Source organism: Hevea brasiliensis, chromosome 5, assembly GCF_030052815.1.
Source record: "Hevea brasiliensis isolate MT/VB/25A 57/8 chromosome 5, ASM3005281v1, whole genome shotgun sequence".
In the NCBI taxonomy this organism is placed as follows: Eukaryota; Viridiplantae; Streptophyta; class Magnoliopsida; order Malpighiales; family Euphorbiaceae; genus Hevea; species Hevea brasiliensis.
Genome location: NC_079497.1, coordinates 95,483,374 through 95,501,736, shown reverse-complemented (window position 1 = coordinate 95,501,736; position 18,363 = coordinate 95,483,374).

Here is an 18,363-nt window from a genome sequence, read left to right as displayed (position 1 = left end):
ATCATGCATATAACCCGAGCTAACATATTTATTTCTAAAATAAATATTGCAAACAACATTTGTGAACTGAAATTCATAACCATTTCTAGTCAAACTAGATATTAAAATGATCTTAAAAGCATCATGTACGTACAAAATATTATTAAAACACAAGACATGTCCACACATGTAAAAAGATTTAGATCCTATGGCTAAAGCTTCAATAGTTGAGCCATCGCCAATCCGGAGTCTAACATCTCGAGTATGCAAGTTGCTACTATTTGCTAGTTCCTACATATCATAAGTAATGTGAGACCTAGCACCAGTATCTAAAACCCAAGCTGTAGATGAATTATGAGTATCATCAGAATCTAAATAACAAGATATAGACATACCTTCTAAAGGTGTATCCTTCTTATCCTTCAGAGAAGCAAGATTCTCTGGGCAGTTCCTTTTCCAGTGCCCATCCTTCTAGCAGTGGAAACACTTTCCTTTGCCTCCATTAGCTTTGGTCTTCACTTTCTTATTGCCCTTCTACTTGTTGGACTTTCCAACAGAAGAAGATGCAATCAAAGCTACTTCTTTTCCTTTATTGCCCAGCATATTCTTTTGGGCGATAACCAGCATGTTAAGTAAACCAGCCAAGGTGTATTCCTGCTTAGTCATAAGGAAATTTGTCAGAAAATTCCCAATTGACTCAGGTATGGACTAAAGGATCAAATCCATCTGCAGTTGGAAATCCATGTTAAAGTTAAGATGTTCTAGCTGCTCAATAAACCAAATCATCTTGTGGACATGACCTCCTACATTCTGGCCCTCAGACATCCTCATGCGGAATAGCTGTCTAAATATCTGATACCTAGCATTCCTGCTATGCTCACCATACAACTCTTGTAGGTGAAGGAGGATCTCACTAGCACTTTGCATATTTTCATGCTGCTTTTGTAACTCATTACTCATAAAAGCAAGCAAGTAACACTTGGCTCTCATATCATGCTCCTTCCACTTATCTAAAGTATCATGTTCCTCTTAAGTGGCCTCTGGAGGTAAGGGAACAGGAACCTTTGAGTCTAGAACATATCCAATACATTCTAGGTTCAGGACAAGTTTTAAATTTCTTAGCCAATCAGAAAGATTAGGTCTCGTCAACCTATTGTGATCAAGTATGCTCACAAGGATATTGGATGGTAGTGGTTGTTGTGTGCTCATTATAATCAGAAAATTAACTGTAGAAAATAACTAGATTAATTAGTAAATGTATCGAGTAATTAACCAAAACGATTATAGTCTTTTAATCAAATTGGTCCTCCCACTGACTTGGCGAATCCTACACTTCCAAAATAGGAAATGGAAATCTTAGTTGGATGGATTTCTAGGGGGTGATTGAATTCTTATAGTCTTATTGATCATCCTTAGGTACATCCATTACTGGAATTACAATAAATAATAAGTGAGCAACTCCTTGCCCATCACATCTCATGTGAGGTTCAATCATTTATCTAGACCCTAATGCTCAAAATCTCAGGCACATCCATTATTGATTTATCTTGCATTAGCTAAGTTGATCCCATTAAGCCAGCAAACATGCAAATATTTTTAATGTCCTTAAGCACATCCATTGTGACACCCCTTACCCGTTTACGGTGTAGTCGAGTAAAACATGCCACATAGTGTGCCAGAGCACTCCCTTTATCTCAATTTATTTTCGTTCTTGATTTTATTAATTAAAATGCCTTTTATGAAAAATGCAAATACATAAGTCCTTTATTTTTTTTTTCTTTTTCTTTTCAAATTTATTTCATTAATATAAATTTCTGTAAATTTTGTGGAAAATCTGGTAGAGTGCTAGTTATAAATGGAGGAACAGTTCTTCGGAACCTGTAGAATACACTTCCAATAATTTTCTCAACCCACAACTCCAAATAATCATCATTTCTCAATAAATTTCTCATTAAATTCTCAATAATTCCTCAATTTATCATTCATTCATTTTGTAACACCCTCCCGGTAACTACTCCATACATCCTACTGTTCCGGTGACCGGTGTCGGTCCGGACAGCTAGAATGTCCGGAAAAATATTTAAACTAAAGTGAGGAACTATAATTAACTCAAATATTGATAAGAAAAATTTAGTAAAAATTTTAGAAATAAAATACAAACAAGTTAAACGAGCCGGTGCCCTAGCGATGGGTAACCAGAGGGAAGTTGCGGTTCTCGCAACGAGGAGCCCTAGACCCAGGGGAAAAATTATAAAATAATTTTTGGGACCTCAGAGAAGGGTCATTGAGGTTCCTATGGCATTAGAATGCCAAGAAAATACCTAAAAAAATTTTTCAATCGGTACAGAAAATTTTGACCCGTTAAGCCAAACGGAGGGCATTTTGGTCATTTCGCCTTCAGAGGTGATTTTTGGCCGACTTGTCCAGTTGAGTAAATAATTATTATGACATAAAATATAAATAAATATTGCTAAAAATTTAATTGAAAATAAGTAGAAAAGAAAAGAAAAGAAAAATGAAAGTAAATGCTTAAATATGCCATCATGCTTAAGTAAGCATGATGCAATTAAATTTTCCCACCAATTGGAATGTGACAAGCACACACTAAAACAATTAAAAAGGGAAAAAAAAATAGACAGAAAATCAGTTTTCTTCTTCATTTTTTTAGCTTGCCGAATCCTCCCATGGAAGCTTTCATTTTCTCCTTCATTCAAGCTTGCAAATCCCTCTAACCTTACCCCAAAACCCTAAGCTACCTTCATAAAAAATTAATCTCACACCTAGACAAAGCAATTGACAGCCAAGAAAAGAGGAAACAAGGAGTTTTTCACAAGTCCAAGAAGTGTCCCTTAAAGGTTAGTGCACTAAAACCTTTTCTTTCAATTTTAGGTGTAGTATGCATGCCAAATTAAGTGGGAAATTCAAGAAATTGAAAGAATTAGTTAAGGAATTAAACATCCATAATTCAGAAGCCTTGGGAACCTTATGGGGTTTGATGAATTCCTGCATATATACATGATTAGTGATGATGATTGATGAGGTTATAGGCATGAGAAGTGATAGGAATTTAATTGATTAAGTTTTGAAATTTGAAATTAGGGTTTTGGGATTGAAGAATTGGACTTGGTTTATGAAGTGATTAATGGACATTTTAATGGTCAATTGGTGACCATTTAAGGCAAGTTAATCATAATTTGAAGTGAGTTAATGCATGGTAAACTGAAATGGGAAGGCTGCCCTAGGACAGCAGCAGAGGGACTGAAAATTCAGTCCACTTGAACTGCCATAACTTGGGCTGTGTTGGTCCAATTGGTGTTTGGCCAATTGGACATCAAACTAGGCTTATAATGGAACATTTTTGCTGAAGAAACCATGCCCAAAAGACCAAAGCAAGAGGACCAAAACTTGGCCCCAATCCAGATACCCTGCAACTGATTCTGCAGAATGACCAAATGAACAGTAACTGTTCATTTGGCCATAACTCACTGTAGATTTGGTCAATTGACTTGAAATTTTTACAGCAACAATTTAAGACATATACAAACAACTTTCATGAAGAAACCTACCCAAAATTATGGCCAGAACCAATTCAAAAATGCAATCACAGTCACTGTTCATGTTACTGTAGATATGGTCAATTCTGCAGATTGGCAATCCGGCCAGCTATGGTTTTTGAGCCATATCTGGAGCTAAAAAACTCCAAATGGAGTGATTCAAAAAAGGAAATTAAACTAGACAAAATAAGGAACAACTTTCATGTTTGTCATTTCTTCAAATTCCCACTGCAACAGTGTTTAATGGAACAATAAACATATGCTTCAAAAACTGAAATTTTCTGCCCTCTTGGTTTTAAATTAGAAATGGTAATGGTGACCAATTCCAACAAGTTTTAAAGGCAAAATGTGGTATGTTGGGAGTGCCAAAACCAATGTACCTAATTTCTACCTAAAAGTCAACATATTAGTTGACCAAAGAGGTGAATAGTGATACCAAAATTTGAAATTCAAAGATTGAAGAATTTAAAAGTTTCAAATGCCCTAGTATACCTAACAAGATTGGTTTGGATAGTTTGGCATACCAATAGGGTTCAGTTAGCAGTACTGCACATGGCAATATGCCATTCTGTGATTTTATGACTTTTAGCCATTCTAACCTTGTATTGAGATTTGGCCTTATGCCTGATGTATTTACAGCTTGTTAGCTGTTCTGTTGCACACCGGGAGATGCATATGTGACCGATGGTGTGACAGCCCGAGGTACTAGATACCCAGTGCCAGTTTACCCGTTATCCAGTCCAGTCGTCTAGTGTAGGTTACTTGGGGCAACCAAATGAATAAAAGTGGACAAAGTAAATGATATACAAATACCAAACAAATAAAACTTACACATTCACTACACATTTAATTTCTTGCTATTTTCTTTTATTATATTATTGCACCACTAAGCATTATTGCTTAGCGCGTTGCTTTTGCCATGCGCAGGTACTAGAGATCCCGATCGTGAGCCCAGTAGACCACAGACTGGGTGAGTCCATCCTGCAGTTCTGCACAGTGTCCTTATCACCTCAACTTCTGCAGTGCATTGGTAGGACGCTAGGTGTCATTTTGATATTTTGTAGCTAATTTTACTTTCTCATATGTATTTGAACTTATGTAATATATTTTGATGTTCATGTAAATAATGAAAGTTATGACTATGAATGCAAAATTTGAGCATTTATTTATTGCTTGTATATGAGTATTATGAGAAATGGATGTTTGAGAAATGAAAAGGTTATTGAGAACTGAAATTGAGGAATATTGTTGAGATTTTGGATATTGGAGTTTGAGATGATTGAATACAAATATTGAAAGTGTTTTTCACAGGTTCCGAAGAACTGTTTTCTCCATTTTTAGCCGGTACTCTACCGGATTTTCTTTAAAATTTACGGAACCTCAAATAAATTATGATTTCAATAAATGACTTAAATGAGTTATATTTCACAAACTATATTCAAAACTTTGATAAAAATTAATTAGGGTATATTAGAGTGTGCCGGTACACCGTGTGGCATTACTTACTCGGGTATACTGTACACGGGTACGAGGTGTCACACATTTCATATCAAAATCATACTCAAATTATGAATAAATACTCAAATTTTATCCATAAACACAAATTTTCAGATAATCACATTAACACAAAATTACATTACAGAAGTTTTAAATATACATAATAAAATAAAAGTATAATTATAAAGTTTACAAAAATTACAAAATACAAAATGTAACTTAGTATCCTACCAAATGCACTGTAGCCTGAGAAGTGACACAGGACACTCGCAGATCTAATCCTCACTTGGACTGAGGTCTACTGGGATCACGCTCTATATCTCCAGTACCTACACGTAGCAAAAGCAACGCGCTAAGCAATACTACTTAGTGGTGCCAATAATAAAATAAAATGAACTAGAAAAAAAACATGCAGTGTATATGTTGATTTCTCATTCGGATAAATTTTTTTTGTAATTATTTGTAGTATTATTTATTTGGTACTTTTTACTTTAATACTTGATTAAAATTTATCAATATTTATTTTTGGTTGCCCAAGTAACCTATAACAGTGACAGAACTGGATAAATGGGTAACTGGCACTAGGTACCAACTACCTCAGGCCATCACACCATCAGTCACATAGTGTCTCCCGTGTGCAACAGAATAGCTAACAAGCTGTAATAAATATTAGGCACAAGGCCAAGTATCTCAATAAGGTCCGAATGGCTAAAAGCCATAAAATCATAGAATAGCCATTTGAGTCATGAATTATAGAATGGCATGAAGCCATATGCAGTGCTGCTAACAGAACCCTATTGGTATGCCAATCTATCCAAACCAATCACACTAAGCCTATAACGGCATGTTACACTTTTAAATTTTACAATTCTTTGAAATTGAAGTTTAATTGTTACTATTTATTTCATTAGTCAATTAAAATGTTGAATTTTTCATAGATAATAGGTATATTGGTTCTAATATCCCCAACATACCACATTTTGCATTCTAAAGTTATTGGTATTGGTTGCCAATACCATTTCAAAGCTTAGTATAGGTTATTTACAATTTTTAGATTTCAAGCACTAAGTTTACTGTTCCATTGGTCATTTGTACAGTAGGAATTTGAAAAAATTGTCTTCATGAAAGTTATTCCTTTATGCATCTTCTTTAATTTCCTTTTTAAATCACTTCATTTGGAGTTTTCTAGCTCAATTTATGCCAATTTGAACAAGGCTAGCCCGAATGGTATCTACCCAGAATTTCTGGGCAAAATCCCATTATGCCAGATTTGGTAGCTCAAATTTGGCCAACAATTTCATTTGGTTAACTCTAGAATTAGAGTTTGTGTTCTATATGAAAGTTGTTCTAAATTGTCTAAGCTTTTCATTGATATAAATTTTAGGTCAATTGGACCTTTCTACACTGAGCTATGACTAAATGAATGAATACTGTTCATTTGGTTATTTTGCCCAGGCAGAATGAATGGTACCCGAATTTGGTCAATTTTTAATCAGTCTATTGTGGTTTTTTGGGTAGGGTTCCTTTATCAAAGTTGTGCCATTTTGTATCTAATTTCATGTCAATTGGCGTTGCACCAATTGAACCTACACAACTCAAGTTATAGCTGCCTAAACTTGCTGGACTCACATCCAGCCCTGCATGTCATATGAGGCAGAATACCTAACCTCAAATCCAAAGCCATAATTCACTTCAGTTCCTTATTATACACAGCCAAATGGTCACTAATTGACCATTAGAACTTCCATTCACTAACACATGAGCAAAACCCTAGGTTTTCCTCAAACCCTAATTCCACAATTCCAATTTGCTCAATAAACATACAATCAAGTGTTCTAATCATCAAATTCATGTTCAATGGCATCAATTCACAATTATAATTCACTTGAATCATTGAAATCCTATGGTATCTCAAGGTTGCCGAAATTTGAAGGATTTCAAACATGCACGATTTGTTTAATTTCTCTCAAATTCATACTTAATTTACACTCCAAATGATGCCTACACAAAATTTAAAAGGTTTAATTGACACTAACCTTGTTGTGTGCCAACCTAAGATTGACAAACTCCTTTATTTTCACTTCTTTTTGCTGCCAAAGTATTGCTCTAATGGTGAAGACCAATTTTTGTGAAGGGATGATAGGGTTTTATGGTGGGATGAAGGGGGAAATCAAGCTCACAAGGGAGCTTTAATGGAGGTTAAGAGAGAAGAGAGAGAGGCTGTTGAATTATGGAAGAAGAAGAACAGAAATTTTTTTTCATTTTTACCTCTTTTCTTTCCTTTTTAATTAGTTTAAGAGTCCTTGTTGAAATGCCATTGGTGGAAGCCTTTTTAATGACATCATAATGATGTCATAATTCAAGTTTTCATACATCTTCTTTTCTTTTCTTTTCTACCAATTTTCAATTCAATTTATAGCAATATTTATTCACATTTTATGTCATATAAATTATTTATTTAACTAGACAAGTTGGCCAAAAATCATCTCTAAAGATAAAATGACCAAAATGAGTTTGGCTTATTGAGCCAAAATCGTCTGTACCAATCTATAAATTTTTCTAAGTATTTTCTTGGCATTCTAATGCCATCAATGTTAGTATGTCCTAGAGCATATCATTTAGTATGTATCTTATACATGTTTTTATTAATAAAAGGCATTTCACTTTTCCATTTACATAATATATTTATGTGTAATAGAAAAGGTCCATTGATATTTTGTTAGAAATTCTATTCTTAAGTTGTTAAGAATATGAGTGACAGTATTTATAGCACAAAGTATCATAAGTAGGTTCACAACCAAGGAGACTTCACAATAAGGACATGACTTATACAGAAAGCTTGTAATCATATTTGTTCCCAAGTTATTTATATGAGATGTAAATAAGATGGAATAGTGAGTCTCATGCCATATAACAAACATGATAGGCACTTATACATGATAAATAGGTCGAACCAGTGACATTTATAACAAGCACTTGGAGTTTACTCTTGTCAATGTATTGTCATAAATCATATCAGTGCATATAATCTTTAGACCTAAGATAGCACAGTTATCTTGTATATAGGTGGTTTGAGTTTGATAATGCTTTCATACTTGTACTGTGTATGGGTATATGGGTATGTGTTGGCTTCTACTAGTTATATATGGAGGTAGGTATTGAGTAAGATGGAATCTGTTCCTCTAAGTAAATAAGGATAAAATCCTATGTTCATTTAATTGTTCTTGATGTTTCAAGCTCTTGGCCGGGACAGATAGATTTATTCAGAAAAGAGTTTCTAATGAGAAAATCTTTTTAAACAAGAACTGCAATTAAAAGAGAACATAATATTCATAGCAAATGGGGCTTGACATAAACCACGACTCCAGCTTGAGTTGGGATTTTGTAACAGAGAGATTCTAGTGCATGGTAATATATGATTATAGGTTCATTTAAGGTAAACCTTATTACTAATTGGATGGCCATAGCATGCTATGCTAGGTGTTAACCATGGTCTATGAGGTGCATAAAATGATTTAGAGAAATCATTTATGGTAAAAAGGAGTTGTGATGATATTAAGAGTTGATATCATGTCTTATTGCCAATTAGTAATGAGCCTAGTAAGTCACACACATACACAAGTAATCACCAAATTAAATATGATTTAATTAATTAATTAAAGAGTTTAATTGATTAATTAAATAGGTTTGGTTTGCAATTAGATTGCTAAGTCCCTAGCATGGCTTGAAACCAAATCTAGGTTATTAGATGTATAATATAAGTTAAATTTATATTTAAAGTTTTTAAATATGAATTTTATTAATGAAAAATTAATTAATAGGGATTAATTAATTAATTTATATTTGATATAAATTGATTAGAAGAAGAGAAATAATTATTTTGGGCTGAGAACTCAAAATTAAGACACAGAGGTATTTTGGTCATTTCACAGGGTAACATATGGCACCATGAGATGGTGACACATGGCACTACACATAAGCTTGCCATATGTTTTTTAATCATGTAAGACAATTAAAGTCAAGATTAAATACAGGTTTAACACTTGGCACAATGTGATTGGGTCAATTAAACCTAGAGCCAATCAAAAGGTGACATATGGCAAGGGTTTTAAGTGGTGACCTAGCTATATAAGGAAAAAGATAAAAAGAAAAATACCTAGCTACTATTTGTTTCATTGGTGCTGCCCTAAAGCACCTCTCTCTTTCATCTTCTTCATCTCTCATCAATTCAAAGAGATTTCCCAACAATCTCTTGAATTAAAAATACTACAAATCATTTCTGGTGTCCTGTTTACATCTATAATCTGTCAAAAGGCAAAACCTGATTTTCTAATTGATTGGAAAAGCTTTAGAAGCTGTTCAAGGGCTGCCATTGGTGATCTTGGTGTGGACAAGCTAGAGAGACAACATCTGGTGTCCTAGGCGCATCCCAAAGGTGCCAAACACACTGTAGTGCATCAAACAGGTTAGTGCACTTGTTCTTGATCTAATCTAGGGTTCTAATGAATTAATCTGTTAATTCTAAAATCTGAAATGGAAAATCTAGATCCAAAAATATATTAAAAGAGTTTTAATATACTGTTTATCATTGAAATCAAATAGATAGAAATAAATATTGCATGATGCATGTGATCCTAGAAGAAAAATTTTGAATTTCAATGATCTAAACCTGTGTTTTCCATGCTTCTGCTCCTTTAATTGGTATCAAAGCCACTATATTTGCCATTTAGATTCTTGATTATATGATTTAATTGTGTGGTTTGATCATGAGATAATAGATCCATTGCTGGTTGCAATGATAAAGCTGGCGGCTTGATGATGACTCCATATATGCGCATGGTTTGAACATTTCTTATGGTGCGCATTGTTTGGGCAATGTTTGTGCAATTGTTGTATGATCTAATGCTCATAATTATGTCTATTTTATGTCTAATTAAATTGTTTAATTAGAGTTTTAAATCGCACAATTAAACTTTGATTCAAATCTGAATTTTTAAAAGTTGTTTGAATGTGATTCAAATATGAATTTTTAAAGTTGTTTGAATGTGATTCAAATCTAAATTTTTAAAAGTTATTTGAATGTGATTCAAATATGATTTTTTAAAGTTGTTTGAATGTGATTCAAATCTAAATTTTTAAATTTGCTTGAATGTGATTCAAATTTGAATTTTTAAATTTGTTTGAATCATATTCAAATCTGAATTTTTAAGTTGAATATGAGATATTCAATTTAATTTAAGTATGTATGTTTTATTTAATTATTAAATAGTAATACGCATGATGGATGACATGGACTATAAAAGACCAATGTGATTGGATTTATTTCTTTTATGTTTCTTTGGGTTGTAAATTAATTAATTTATTTTAATTTATTTTGGACATGTATTATTAAGGTTGTAATAATTTTTGGATTGTAATTTCATTTATTTAGTTCTTGTAAATTCACCTTGGTATGGCAAGGATTACTATGTAATTGGATTGCAAGAAGAACAAGGAGGTTAAGAGCATTGGTGCAACCAGTGGGAGGAATTCAATATCAAGTATTGATTATATACTCCTTCAGCAACTCTTGTAATATGAATGAATAAAATGCACCTAGGAATGCCCTGATTCACTTCTTGGTGGCTCAGAATTGAATCCTTTAGAAAGTCCATGATCATACCATATTTACTGTTTATCCATGAATGCATGAGATGTATGAGAATGTATGCAAGTATATGATATATGCATGCTAAATGGATAATGTGCAAAGTGAGACCTTAATAGTAATTAGGACGATTATAAAATCTTCCAAACAAATGATTAAGTTGGAAATGGTATAATTAAAGTAATTATAATATGGGCCCTCCATTGAGGCAATTATTTTATGAAATTCTAAACACTTGCATAAGAAGCAATTAATTTAAGAGATTTTCTTAAGAATAATTGTTAAGCATGAGATGTTTTAAATATATAAATGGTTTGGTGGCCAATATTGGATGTACCTGAGGACATTAAAATTATTTGCATAATTACGGGCTCAATGGGATCAACTTAACTAATGCAAGATAAGTCAATAATGGATGTACCTGAGATTTTAAGCATTAGGGGCTAGGTAAAGGATTGAACCACACATGAGATGTGATGGGCAAGGAGTTGCTCACTTATAGTTTATTGTAATTCCGATAATGGATGTATCTGAGGATGATCAATAGAATTGTAAGAATTCAATCACCCACTAGAAATCCATCTAACTAGGATTTCCATTTTCTACTTTGGAAGTGTAGGATTAGCTAAGTTAGTGGGAGGACCAATTTGATTCAAGGACCATAATCATTTTGGTTAATTACATGATACATTTACTAATAAATCTGATTATTTTTTGCAGCTAATTTTCTGATAATAATGAGCACAGAACAACCATCACCATCCAATATTCTTGCAAGCATACTTGATCGCAATAGGTTGACAGGACCTAATCTATCTGATTGGCTAAGAAATTTGAAACCTGTCCTGAACCTTGAACATATAGGATATGTTCTAGACTCAAATTTTCTTGGTCCCTTACCTCCAAAGGCCACTCGTGAAGAACATGAACTTTGGATAAGTGGGAGGAGCATGATATGAGAGCTAAGTGTTATATGCTTGCTTCCATGAGAAATGAGTTATAGAAGCAGCATGAGAACATGCAGAGTGCGAGTGAGATCCTTCTTCACCTACAAGAGTTGCATGGTGAGCACAGCAGGAATGCTAGGTATGAGATGTCTAGACAGCTATTCCGCATGAGGATGTCTGAGGGACAGAATGTTGGGGAACATGTCCACAAGATGATTCAGCTGATTGTGCAACTGGAACATCTTGACTTTAACATGGATTTCCAATTGTAGACGGATTTGATCCTTCAGTCCCTTCCTAAGTCATTTGGGAATTTTGTGATAAATTTCCATATGACTAAGCAGAAATGCACTTTGGCTGGTTTACTCAACATGTTGGTTATTGTCCAAAAGAATATGCCAGGCAATACAAGAAAAGAGGTAGCTTTGATTGCATCTTCTTTTGCTGGAAAGTCCAACAAGAAGAAGGGCAATAAGAAAAAGAAACCTCAGATTCCTAATCCTTCCAAGAAGATAAGCTAAATAGATAGGGAAGACCGAAGCTGACAAAGGCAAAAGGAAAGTGTTTCCACTACCATAATGATGGGCACAGAAATAGGAACTGCCCACAGTATAGCCAATAATAGAAGCTTGCACTAACGAGATATTAGACTCCGGGTTGGCAAAAGCTCAATTGTTAAAGCTTTAGCCATAGGATCTAAATCTTTATACATGTATAGAGATGTTTTGTATTTAAACAAGGTTTTGCATATACCTGATACCTTTTAAGAACATCATTTCTATATCTAATTTGACTAGAGATGGTTATGAATTTCAGTTCATAAATGATATTTACAATATTTATTTTGGAAATAAATATATTGGTTCGGGTTATATGCATGATGGACTTTATTATCTAGATAATAATGTTAAATACAAATCTAATGCAAGCAATCTAAAAGAATGCAATGCCATGATGAAAATAAACACAAGTTCAAAATATATTTGGCACCAAAGGTTAGGCCATGTTGCAGAAGATAGGATTGCAAAGTTGGGGAAAATGAGGATTTTATCCTCATTGGGTTTTGGACCTACTCCAACTTGTGAATCCTGCCTTCAGGGCAAAATGACTAAATCACCCTTTGTTGGACAAGGACTAAGAGCTAAAAATATTTTAGAGCTAATACATAGTGATGTATGTGGTCCATTTAAAGAAATGACTAGAGACGGTTTTCATTATTTTATTACCTTTACTGATGATAAATCAAGGTTTGGGTATTTGTATTTGATGAAATACAAACATGAATCCTTTGAAAAGTTCAAGGAACTTAAAACTGAAGCAGAAAATTAAACAGGAAAAAGTATTAAAGCTCTTCAATCAGATCGTGGAAGTGAATACTTGACAGCTGAATTTGATGAATACTTAAGAGAGCATGGCATTGTTTCCCAGCTAACTCTTCTAGGAACCCCACAATTGAATGATGTATCTAAAAGGAGAAATCGTACCCTATTGGATATGGTACGCAGTATGATGAGCTATACTAATATGCCAATCTCCTTTTAAGGATTCACATTAGAATTAGCTTTGTATATTCTGAATAGGATTCCAACAAAATCAGTATCTTCCACACCTTATGAGATATGGCATGGAAGAACACCAAGTCTTAAGCATGTTAAGATTTGGGGTTGTCTAGCTTATATCAAAAAGCTGAACACTGATAAATTGGAAACCAGATCAGAAAATGGTCGATTTGTTGGATATCCAAAAGATAGTTTTGGATATTATTTTTATTTGCCCATATCACAAAAGGTTGTGATAAGTAGAGATGCCACATTTCTTAAACAATAGTTTGTTCAAGAAGGAGGCAAAAGAAGGCAAATAGAGTTGGAATTAGAGAATTATGACCAACAAACAGATCAGATGGATATAAATCTATCTAGTCAACCTGCACCTATTGATGAAACATCTACAGCTGTTCCTCGTAGAACAACCAGGGTATCTTACCCACCAGTGAGATATGGTTTCCTTCATAAAGAAGAACAAGAGTTGTTTACTTATGAAGAAGTAGATCATGGAGATGATCCACTTACCTATGAAGAAGCTATATCAGATATAGACTCTTAAAAATAGATTGATGCTATGAAATCCGAGATTGATTCCATGTATAAGAATCAAGTTTGGGATCTTGTTGACCAACCTGAAGGTATTATACCTATAGGGAACAAATGGGTTTTCAAGAAGAAAATTGGTTCTAATGGAAAGGTAGAGACCTGTAAGGCAAGGCTAGTAGCAAAAGGGTTTTGCTAAAGGCAGGGAATCGACTATGAGGAGACTTTCTCGCCTATTGCCATGCTTAAATCAATTAGGATTCTATTAGCAATAGCTGCATACTATGATTATGAGATTTGGCAGATGGATGTCAAAACAACTTTTCCCAATGGATACATTGAAGAAAACATTTTCATGGAACAACCTAGGGGTTTTGAATCTCAAGATGGTTCCAAAGTGCGCAAGCTAAAGCATTCCATTTATGGGTTAAAACAAGCTTCGAGAAGTTGGAACATCCATTTTGATGAAAACATTAAGTCATTTGATTTTATCAAAAATGAGGATGAGCCATGTGTATATAAGAAGGTTAGTGATAGTCTTATCACTTTTCTTATCTTATATGTGGATAATATTCTGTTGATAGGTACTGACACAGGTATGTTGACAACTATAAAGGTATGGTTGTCAAATACATTCTCCATGAAAGACTTAGGGAAGGCAACCTATAGAGATAGAGCAAAAAGAATAATTGGTTTATCCCAAACTCTATACTTGGAAAGGGTGTTAAAGAGGTTTAACATGCTTATTTCCAATAAAGGATTCTTACCAGTGAGACATGGTATCCACCTTTCTAAAGAGATGTCTCCAAAGACACCTGAAGAAAGAGATAAAATGGCCAGGATTCCATATGGTTTGGCTATTGGAAGTTTGAAGTATGCAATGCTGTGTACTAGGCTGAATATCGCATATGCTGTTAGTTTGACTAGCAGGTACAATCTAATCCAGGTTTGGAATACTGGATAGCTGTCAAGAATATCTTTAAGTACTTGAGAAGAACTAAGGATTTATTCTTAATATATGGAGGTGGTGACTTGCAATTGGATGATCATACTGATTCTGATTTCCAATCAAATATCGATGATAGAAAGTCTACCTCTGGGTATGTGTTCATTTATAATGGAAGTGCAGTCAGTTGGAACAGTTCCAAACAGGGTATGACTGCAGATTCTACTACCGAGGCCGAGTATCTTGCTGCATCAGATGCTGCAAAATAAGCTATTTGGATATAAGGAACCTCAGTCTCACTAGAAATCCCAACACATACAAAGGCGCTATCACATTACCAGAGAGATAGTTGGGCAAGGTGATATAGCCATGCAGAAAATAGCATCAGCTAAAAAATCCAGCTGATCCATTCACTACGCCTTTGTCACAAGCATAGTTAGACCGACATCTTAAGAAGATGGGTATAAGGAATTGTAATGAATGGCTCTAGTGCTAGTGGGAGATTGTTAATAGTATGCCCTAGAGCATATCATTTAGTATGTATCTTGTACATATTTTTATTAATAAAAGGCATTTTCACTTTTCCGTTTACATAATATATTTATGTGTAATAGAAAAGGTCCATTGATATTTTGTTAGAAATTCGATTCTTAAGTTGTTAAGAATATGAGTGACAGTATTTTTAGCACAAAGTATCATAAATAGGTTCACAATCGAGGAGACTTCACAATAAGGACATGACTTATCTAGAAAGATTATAATCATGTTTGTTCCCAAGTTATTTATATGAGATGTAAATAAGATGGAATAGTGAGTCTCATGCCATATAACAAACATGATAGGCACTTATACATGATAAGTAGGTCGAACCAGTGACATTTATGACAAGTACATGGAGTTTACTCTTGTCAATGTATTGTCATAAATCATATCAGTGCATATAATCTTTAGACTTGAGATAGCACAGTTATCTTGTATATAGGTGGTTTGAGTTTGATACTGCTTTAATACTTGTACTGTGTATGGGTATATGGGCATGTGTTGGCTCCTACTAGTTATATATGGAGGTAGGTGTTGATCAAGATGGAATCTGTTCCTCTAAGTAAATAGGGATAAAATCCTATGCTCATTTAATTGTTCTTGATGTTTCAAGTTCCTAGCCAGGACAGATAGATTTATTTAGAAAAGAGTTTCTGATGAGAAAATCTTTTTAATCGTGAACTGAAATTAAAAGAGAACATAATGTTTATAGCAAATGGGGTTTGACATAAACCATGACTCCAGCTTGAGTTGGGATTTTGTAACAGAGAGATTCTAGTGCATGGTAACATATGATTATAGGTTCATTTAAGGTAAACCTTATTACTAATTGGGTGGCCATGGCATGCTATGCTAGGTGTTAACCATGGTCTATAAGGTGCATAAAATGATTTAGAGAAATCATTTATGGTAAGAAAGAGTTTTGATGATATCAAGAGTTGATATCATGTCTCATTGCCAACTAGTGATGAGCCTAATAAGCCATACATATACACAAGTAATCACCAAATTAAATATGATTTAATTAACTAATTAAAGAGTTTAATTGATTAATTAAATAGGTTTAGTTTGCAATTAGATTGCAAAGTCCCTAGCATGGTTTGAAACCGAATCTAGGTTATTGGATGTATAATATAAGTTAAATTTATATTTAAAGTGTTTAAATATGAATTTAATTAATGAAAAATTAATTAATAGAGATTAATAAATTAATTTATATTTGATATAAATTGATTAGAAGAACATAAATAATTATTTTGGGTTGAGAACTCAAAATTAAGACACAGGGGTGTTTTAGTCATTTCACAGGGTAACATGTGGCACCATGAGATGGTGACACATGGCACTACACATAAGCTTGCCATATGTCTTTTAATCATGTAAGATGATTAAAGTCAAGATTAAATATAGGTTTAACACTTGGCACAATATGATTGGGTCAATTAAACCTAGCCCCAATCAAAAGGTGATATGTGGTAAGGGTTTTAAGTGGTGACCTAGCTATATAAAGGAAAGGATGAAAAAAAAAATACCAAGCTACTATTTGTTTCATTTGTGCCGCCCCAAAGCACCTCTCCCTTTCATCTTCTTCATCTCTCATCAATTCAAAGAGATTTCCCAGCAATCTCTTTAATTAAAAATACTACAAATCATTTCTAGTGTCTTGTTTACATCTATAATCTCTCAAAAGGCAAAACCTGATTTTCTAATTCATTGGAAAAGCTTTAGAAGCTATTCAAGGGGCTGCCATTGGTTATTTTGGTGTGGACAAGCTAGAGTAACAACATCTGGTGTCCTAGGCGCATCCCAAAGATGCCAAACACACTGCAGTGCATCAAACTGGTTAGTGCACTTGTTCTTGATCTAATCTAGGGTTCTAATGAATTAATCTGTTAATTCTAAAATCTTAAATGACAAATGTAGATCCAAAAATATATTAAAATATTTTTAATATGGTATTTATCATTGAAATCAAATAGATAAAAATAAATCTTGCATGATGCATGTGACCCTAGAAGAAAATTTTTCAATTTTAATAATCTAAACTTGTGTTTTTCATGCTTATGCTCCTTCAATCAAAACCTTAATGACTTTTCTCTGAAGTCCCAAAAATTATTTCACAAAATTTTCCCCCGGGTTTAGGGCTTCTAGCTGTGAAAACAGCAACTTTCCGTCAGGTTACCAATCATTAGGGTACCAGCTCATTTAACTTGATTGTATTTTATTTCTAAAATTTTTTTTAGATTTTTCTTACTATTATTTGAGTTTTTTATGACTCCTCACTCAAGGCTAAATATTTTTCCAGACGTTCTAGCTATCCGGACCTACATTGGTCACTGGAACAGTAGAATGTACGGAATTGCTACAGTGAGGGTGTTATAACTCTTCCCCTCTAATTTAAATTTCGTCCTCGAAATTTACCTAATGCAAACAATTGAGGGAACTGTTACCTCATTGTCTCTTCACTTTCCCAGGTTGTCTCCTTAGTGTTGTGGTGCCTCTAAAGCGCTTTCACCAGTGGAATTTGTTTGTTCCTCAATTCCTTTACTTTCTAAGCAAGGATCTGAAGGAGCGGAAGCATGAAAAACATAAGTTTAGATCATTGAAATAAAAAAATTTTCATCTAGGGTCACATGCATCATGCAAGATTCAATTTTATTTATTTGATTACAATGATAAATAGCATATTAAAACTCTTTTAATATGTTTTTGGATTTATATTTGCCATTTAAGTTTTAAGAATTAATCATATTAATTTTAGAATCCTATATTAGATCAAGAACAAGTGCACTTACCAGTTGATGCACTGCAGTGTGTTTGGCACATTTAGGATGCGTCTTTAGTACACCAGATATTGTCCTTCTAGCTTGTCCACACCAAGATCACCTATGGCAGCCCTTGAACAGCTTTTAAAGCTTTTTCTATGAATTAGAAAATCAAGTTTTGCCTTTTGAGAGATTACAGATGTAAATAGGACACTAAAAACAATTTCTAGTATTTTTAATTCAAGAGATTGTTTGCTAATCTCTTGGAATATATGAGAGATAAAGAAGAAGAGAGGGGAGATGTTCTTTTGGGTTGTGTCACATAAGAGGAGCAGCAACTTGTGTTTTTAGTTTTTCATAACAACACATTATATAGCTAGGTCACCCCTTAAAACCCTTGC